Raw genomic sequence first — 8,666 nt, 5'->3', positions numbered from 1 at the left:
ATTAGGCCACATACCTAACAGAGAGATTGTTTTAGAGATCTAGAGAGAAGACAATGGGCCACAGGAATGAGTTGCGCTGAGTCACTGTTGCTCTGTAGATGCAGAATTAGGATTCCATGCCCAGAAGTTTCTGGATTGTGTGTGGTAGTTTTGGGCATGCTTGATAGGCTCCTTGTAGCTGGAGTAAGACTCCACTGAGGTCTAATAGTCAGGAATGATACTTTGAGGACATGCTCAATGTTCCCTCTAACTTTTTCCATCTGTGTGTGGAATACATTTTGTCATGTGCACAAAGGCATGTGCAGATGTGCACCACAAATAGACACACATACTGCCAGCTGTGAGTGCTCTGCTAATCATCTGGGTGGCTTTGAATCTCTCATGGATGATCACCGAAGTGCTTAGCTTACAGGGAACACAGGCCACATTTCTAGCAACGGGTTGGGAAAAGCTCAGCTATAGGAGTAAAAAGCAGGTTGGTTCTGACTGCCCCTGAATCTTTTGTGGCAGGTTAATGATATTATTAACTTTCCCTGAGGGAAGCCCGGGCAGTGTTAGTTTATAGAAAGGCGAATTCTATTCCTTGAAAGTTTGACTTTAATGAAATTGTCTTAGTCTGGTGTATGAGCTCTTTTCTCATTTAAATGTGGTGATGAGGAAAGAGTCATTTGTGTTGTGCTTGTCTCAGTTTTATATTTTTCTTGTTACAGAGTTATTTATTTATACAGTTAATTAATTAGCTGAGTGATTTCCACAGTCCAGCAAAGGAGAAAGATTTGTGTGGGTTCCACTTGCAGCATAGAAGATGGAGCTGATAAACAAAGATTCTAAATGAGACCCAGGTGAACTTCATCTAAGCTTTCAAGTTATTTCTCACTGGGTTTTCTGTGGGGACTGACCTGTTTAGATCTACTTCATTTATACTTCTATATAACTCTGAAGGTAACATGTATGCATTACCAATCTAGTCATATTGTGTCTTTATAATTATAGGACTTTACAAAGTTGATAATTAAGAATTTAGTTAATTCATTTTGGTTTTTTTTTACTTGATCTTGGGGAGGTTCACCCTGTGGAATAGATACTGAAAATCCTTAATCACTGAATGCTGACTCTCTGGTGGTGTTCTATAGGAGTAGTGTTGAAATGCTAGGAAAGAGGTTTCAGTGCTTAAGTTCTAAGGGATATGCATGTCATCCCTGATCTGGTCCAACATACTTTTCAAGGAAAAAGATAAAGCCCAGAGCTATATTATCTCTTCTGGAAAGCACTATCTCCTCCTTCACAAGGAGTCCTAGAGGCAACTGTAATCAGAGCATGAGATCTACCATGGGACAGAGCAGCTGCAGAAAAATGCATCCTCCTAATGAAATTGTTTGGGAGGAATGATGCAATGGGGCTCTCCAGCAGAATACTTCCAGGGCATGATCCTAGCTCATTGAGTCACTGGCAGTAACAAGGCTAAAATCCCACTGTCATATTTGGAAATGTAGTGTTAAATACAGCAAAGATCTGGGGAGGCCATTGATATTTGGCTTCCCTATAGCCAGAAAAGTGACCTAGTCAGTATTGCAGGAATCTAGAATGCACCCCATAGATTATAAATTTCCAAGACATGTGCATTTAAATCCTCAGTGAAAAATTGAAAATGATACATTATTAATTGGGAACCTTAAACTGTGATTATTTTAAAATGGAAACAAATATTCTTCCTCTCTGCTTTCAAAACTACAGCTTATTAAGAGTCAATTTTTAGTGCAACTATTTGTTATTTGCATAACTGGATTATATTTAGTAGCAAATGCAGCATTGTGTGAAAATGTTTCTTTCATTGTTTCACCCCAGATGTCCAGTGTTTTGCTGCATACATATCACACATGTGCAGTGAGGCTGCCAGTGGAAATCAGTGGAATGCTCATGATCACAATAGGTTGTTATAATGTCCAGAGAATGATAATTGGTGGATAAATCATTTAAGTATTTTCCAGTGCTTTCCTCCCTGGTCACTTTCTGACAATTGCTTTAGCTATCTTCAGCTATGACCTTTTCAAATAAAGACATCTGATTTGTCTTTGCAAGTCTAAAATCTATGTCTTACGATTCTTTAGTTATACTTTAGTGGATGGTTTGAATAGCAGTGGGTTATCTATTCATTGGACTATAATACAATTGTTAGCTATCCTGGTACTTTTCACAAAAATGCCAGTCAAATGTAGGTCAAGAAATGTGGTTAAGAAAATGAGCACATAAAACAAGATTCATCATCTGAACCAGATTAAAGAGTCATGATTTGTTTGCATTCAATCAGAAACCCAATAAACAGACTAGCAATATTGGATTTTAAAATCTATCAGCATTCATCTTTAAAAAATGTTTTTGCTTCTTTTCAATACATTCACCATGGGAAATTCTTACAGAGTTTAATAGGTATTAAACCAATAATGTTATACAGAAATGTATAATGTTCTATTAACTTTATGCCAATGTGTTATGGAGTCCTGCAGCAGAGATGCCATTCTTAAATTCTGTAAGACCTAAATGTCCTGTAGAATAGCTATTCTTCCTCTTTAAGTTTATGTGACTGTCCCAAAAAGTGAGGCTTTTTGAGCAGTGTCCCTTTAAGATACTGTTTTAAAATTAAATCTAAGTCTAGTGAAGAAAAAAAATATTGATACTTAAATACTTAGCCCAGGTGTTCATGACATTGTACATAGAAATGCAGTGGAGATTTTGTTTCGTTTCAGTGGTGTAGATAGTTGTGATTTGTTTTCGGTGAAGTGCATATTTAAGAGTAAGAAGTCTTCCTGCTGTGGGACAGGACCATAAGTGGATTAAAGATGTCTGTTTAACAGAAGGAGAGACGTATTGAAACCATAATGGAGATTTTGCCATTCATTTCAAATGGGCCAATGATTTCACCCTAGTTTTTCTCATGGAGAATTTTTATTTATTTATCCTTTATTAAAGAGATTTGTTTTGCTCTTTGTGCATGGAAAACCATCCCTAATATACTTCATTTATTTTGTGAGGTGTGGGGGGAGGGGTGTTCATTACCTCGTGATGAAGGACAGCTTGTTCTATGCAGCCACATGTCCCTTCAGTCTGATTTTGCTTTATGTGGTACCGAATCTAGTGAGAAATTTCTCTCTCCATATTACAAGCATTTCATGGCTAGTGTTATGCTGTTGCTAAATACATCCAGATATTCATAAAGCCCTCTTTTTGCTTAGTGATAACATGGAGAAGAGATTTGCTCCATCTGCAGCAAGCCTCACCTTACTAAGAAGAACTGAATTTCTCTTTCAGCTGTGCTGGCCTCATGTCATCTACACTGGTTTTCATTGCAGCAGACATACACTAAAAGTTCCCTCATTTTTTTTCCCCAAGTGATATAGAGAAGAAATGTACTGCATAGAGAAGAAGCAGGCATTACTAAGGTCTGGGTGAGAGGGTGTGAGAAGAATACCTAAATGGTGAGTTTTGTTCAATGGTTGAACAATGTGCTCAGTCAAGGAAGATCAGTAATGGAAATTCATGTAGGACCTTTCCAAGAAGCTGATTGAAAGGGAGAATACTTACTAGATAGGTGCATATAAATTTAATAGCTAGTTATGCATATGTGTTATATTTATATATGCAGCATTTCACTTGCTGTGTGGGTCTTAGGATATTTATTAAAGAGAAAAAGTGAGGGAGATAATAGCTTGAAAGCTTGTCTCTCTCATGGTCCAATAAAAGAATAACTTCACCCACCTTGTCTCTTTTATTTATGTGGGATTCTCTTTAATTTGTAACAAAATACAGGAGATCCTTCAGTCTCTTTGCTTAGAGCACAGGATGGCATTAAGCATCAAATGTTTTATAACTGTGCTTCACCATAGAAAAAGATGCTTAATAGTTTCTCTCCCACTTTCCCTAATGCTAGAGTTAGTACCAGGAGACTTGCTTGTGGTGGCATGGAGCAGAAGGCTATAATGCAGCTGCACTCATGTACTTTTGCTATTTGTGCCTGTGATAGCTATTCTAGGCTGGAACTGCATAGAACTTTTCTTTCCTGCTGGGAAGGGCTGAGTGTTCTTGCATCTTTAGGAGAGGGGCATTATCAAAAAATCTGAGAACACAGAGATGTGGGCAGATACACATTTAAGTAGAGATCCAAAAAAACACTAAACCATGTGCTTAAAGTTGTGTTTCTAAACTGGTGCCTGGGGGAGGCATAGCTCAGCGGTTTGAGCATTGGCCTGCTAAACCCAGGGTTGTGAGTTTAATCCTTGAGGGGGCCATTTAGGGATCTGGGGCAAGTCTGTCAGGGATTGTGCTTGGTCCTGCTGTGAGGGTAGAGGGCTGGACTTGATGACCTCTCAAGGTTCCTTCCACTTTATTAGGTAGTTATATCTCCATAGAATAACTGATTTTCATAAGAAAATATGTTTATGAAATTTCACTGTATGATTATGTAAAAATATGTTTCCAAAGACTTTAGGCATAACAAAGGATTTTATATATTAGTAAGGTACTGATTTTGGTGGAGGGTTCTCTGTAAACTAGATAATCAAATAGTCAGAAGTAAAAGGGAAACTCAATTGGCCAGCTATCTGGAAGAAAAGGAATGTTGTCTTGTTAAGAGCGCTCTTCAGCATAGGGGTGAAAGGAAAATAGGGATGGAAAGAAAGGACAGGAAGACTTTAGAAGCAAGTTTTTGTCTATAGCCATGGTTTATCCACTTGCTTCTGAAGCAGTAGCCACTATAGGAGCTACTGCTAAAGCGAACTAGCCACACTCAATGGGCCAAATAGCCAATGGTTTCTTTACAGCCTAATGGTTCTTTCACAGGTTCAGTATTATGTTAATAGATCTGGCAAGCTAGGGGGCTTTCACTTGTAAGTTAACACATCCACTTGAGGGGAAGAGTCACCAGTCTGCCACCAGCAGCAGCCTATTGTGGGAGCCTTCTGGAATGGTCAGAATAGATATAGGAAGAGGGAAGTAGTTGAGTACTAAGACCCAGGGAAGACATTACCTCCTCATGCCTCTTATACCCATCACCCATGACTTAGTCCTACTTAAAAATACTTTTCTTGAGGGAGGAGAAGGTCAGTTTTTATAGGATCTCAATAGTATCAAATAGGAATCAATGCATGTAGGAAGCCCCTTACAGAGAAGTGGTGAATTTTCAGTTGAAAGTAACCGTAAGTACAAATACATTATTTCAAACTCTTAATCTCTTTGGAATTCTGACTGTGGCAGGATCAAAAAACTTTTGCCCATCTGTATTCATTATTGAACCTGCTTATTACTGTTACATGTCAATCAGATTCTTTTCCAAGTAACTGATTGCAGTCACTTTTCACTTCTTTAAAAATAGCTCTGAGTAGTAGTAATATGATGTCAAGGTAGTCATGGTACCCAGTATAGTCAAAGACAACCTCAATGGATGAAGTATATACAAAATGCATGACTCATATTAATCTGAGACTGGAGAGCCAATTCTCATTAAAGGTTAGTGGGAATATTTCAATTGCTATGAATGGGAGCTGGGCCAGATCCCCTAAGGCAGCAATCCACAATCCTTTTCATATACTCTAACTGGGTATTTGTAACAAGTTACTTTTTTTGTAACCACTTCAACCTATGTTTTAATCCATCATTGTACAAAATGGCATTACATGTGAGGGTATTACATGCTGTTCATTTTAACACAAATCCAACAAGGAGGCACCTTAAAGATTAACAAATTTAATTGGGCATAAGCTTTCATGGGCGAGAACTCACTTTGTCAATTGCAGGAAGTTGCAACTGCACTTTAGTGGATATATATATACATGTAACCCCTCCTGTTGGCTAGCCCAGTGTGAGGTTATTCAGCATAGGAGAAGCCTTGTGAGGTCTTACACCACTGTGGGAGGGTAGGCCTGAGTGAGTGTGTGTGTGTGTGTGTGTGTGTGCGCGCGCGCGCACGCGCACCTCAGACCAGACCCACTCACACAAGCCATCAGGAACAGGCTTTATTCTGTAAAAAACATAGAACAGGAAAACAGTTCAGCAGCCCCTCCTCTCAGCATGCAGCCTGTGTGCTGCTTCTAGCACAGTCCTTGCTGAGACCCTTCTGGGGGCCGAGGGCACATCCTGGCAGGAACCAGGAAGTTCTCCCAACATGCCGCAGTTTGTAGTCCACAACTTGTTGTTCCCAGGGCTGCTGCTGAAACACACTGGACCTTGGGCTACACCCACATGCACACATGAGTATGTTATGTCACTATGAGGCGGACTAGTGCTAACAAGGTCAATTCAGTCATGGTGGATGTGGCCCACTCCCAACGTTTGATAAGTGTGAAGACCAAAAAAAGGATAACTATTTTGTTTTGAGCTAGCCACTTTCACTCCCTATTCAGACCCAGTCCAATACTAGCAACTACACACCACACAACAGAAACACTAACCCAGAAATCAATCCCTGCAACAAGCCCTGTTGCCAACTCAGTCCACGTATTTGCTCAAGTGACACCATCATAGACTTAATCACAGCAGTCACATCATCAGAGGATCATTCACCTGCACATCTACTAATGTAATGTATGCTATCATGTGTCAGCAATGCCCCTCTGCCATGTATAATGTCCAAACCAGCCTGTCGCTATGCAAAAGAATAAATGGACACAAATCAGACATCAAGAATGGTAGCATTCAAAAACCAGTAGGAGGGTACTTCAGCCTCCCTGGACACTCAATAACAGACTTGAAAGTTGCTATACTTCAGCAAAAACACCTAACTTCAGCATTAAACTGCAGACCTGGAATTCATATGCAAACTTTTATATATAAAATATGTACTGTCTTGAGGGTTAGGTTAAACCCCTGACGCAAAGTGTAACAACTACCTACATTTGTAAGATGCCATTAAGCTCCTTCATGTAGTTAAAACAAAGAATCCTTCTATTTCAAAAAGGGATTAACTGGCTACAGTTTTGTGAATGTCTGTGACAGAAATAGCAGAAAGATCAGAGACTCTGAGAGAAAGCAGAAAGGAAGCTTTCAGCACATGATAGCATAAATTATATTTCTGGATGCGCAGAAATATGTTTTCTTGATCTTATAACTCACTTGGTTAGGTCCAATAATGGTATCGGCAGAGTGAATATGTGGACAAAGCTGGCAACGAGGTTTGTTGCAAGGGAAGGTACCAGAGACAGACCCATAGTCTCCTGTAGACAACCACCTAACCTCAAGATGATTCTTACCCACAACCACAGGACATACCACACTAATACCAACTCTGGTACCTGGTGTCCGTCTGCTATGTACATTGGACAAACGTCTCAGACACTTCACCAAAGGATCAATGCCCACAAAACAGATATTAGACAGGATCACAAAGAAAAAACAGTTTCTTGCTATTTCAACCAGAAAGGACATTATCTCAACGACTTGATTACCTGCATCCTGCTTCAAAGGCCTTTTAAGACTACACTTGAAAGAGAATCCTCTGAACTGTCATTCATGCTTAAGTTCAACACTTTACACTTAAGTTTGAATAAAGACTCTATCTTACCCATTACAAAGATAGCTTCCCCAATTATCACCTCTAATATCATTAGCTCACAGACAACTACCTCCCCTCCTCCCCCCACCTTCTGTTCTGAAATTTGATTTGTCCTTTTCATATGTATTCATTTTTTTAATTGTATCCTTTGGTATATATGGTTGTGACAATTTTCTTCCACTATTTGATCCAAGGAAGTGGGTCTGGCCCACGAAAGCTCATCACCTAATAAACCATCTTGTTAATCTTTAAAGTGCTGCATAGTCCTGTTTTTTGTTTCAGCTTCTTCTCAGGGCCACACTGTCAGTGCTGCTCTGGCTAAGAGATACTGGACTGAGTGCAGGTTGAAGAAGGCTTGGAACTATGAGCAAAGATTCTGTCTCCTGCTGTTGGATTTCTTCTGTGTTCAGGGAAGCAGGACATTGTACATTCTTTTTAAAATGTCATCAATTTCTCCTCTTGGTGAAAACAACCTGCCAGACCTGTACTTTGACTAACTACTTGGGTAAAATGGGTACAATACTGTAAGATTGTATGGGTATGTGGCACTTCAAGGCCTACTGTAAAGCACCTTTATAGATGAACATGAAAATAAAGCAATCAGTAATAAATAACTTCTGTGTGAACATGATGACTCCTCCAGAAGTTTGTAGGAGGGAATATATATGTATTATGTAGCCATTTGTGCCTGGGAGTAACAAGGCCTAAGGCTATCCATACGACAGGGAGCAGCCCTGGAAGAGCATCAAGCTGTGCACAGCCACTATGCCTCCTTCATTCATTGCTTACCTGGGTGGGCAGGAGGGATAAGAAGGGTGTACATAGTGGCTTTGTGCCTCCAAAACGCAATGCTCCAGCTAGGAGAGCTGTGCTGAACACAGGGGTAACGTGCTCCACCCAGCACAGATTTGACTAATCATCATCCCTCTTGGGATTCTCTAGAGCCAGCATAACAGCACATTGCCCCAAGCCCGGGGAAGATTGTAGTTCCACAGTAGCACTACATGAGGTGGCTGAAGGTCTTTTGAAGAAAATAACCGGAGCCATTTTGGCTGAGTTGAAAAGGCAGCCTTACTAATACAGCCTATAGGTGTCTTTGTTATGCTTTTCCATTGCTTTAGTCCTT

The 8,666-nt window shown here is 39.9% G+C and overlaps 1 long non-coding RNA gene across 1 annotated transcript; it reads left to right on the top strand.

Moving 5' to 3' along the window:
• The first annotated feature begins 278 nt into the window (after positions 1-278).
• On the top strand, positions 279-8,131 carry LOC142829985 (uncharacterized). The gene is made up of 4 exons (XR_012904979.1): positions 279-475; positions 711-842; positions 3,388-3,473; positions 7,823-8,131. It is a non-coding gene; the product is annotated as an uncharacterized LOC142829985 (long non-coding RNA).
• Positions 8,132-8,666: the final 535 nt, after the last annotated feature.

Source organism: Pelodiscus sinensis, chromosome 6, assembly GCF_049634645.1.
Source record: "Pelodiscus sinensis isolate JC-2024 chromosome 6, ASM4963464v1, whole genome shotgun sequence".
Classification (NCBI taxonomy): Eukaryota; Metazoa; Chordata; order Testudines; family Trionychidae; genus Pelodiscus; species Pelodiscus sinensis.
Note: the sequence above shows the minus strand (reverse complement) of the source record. Positions and strands in the feature narration are given on the sequence as shown.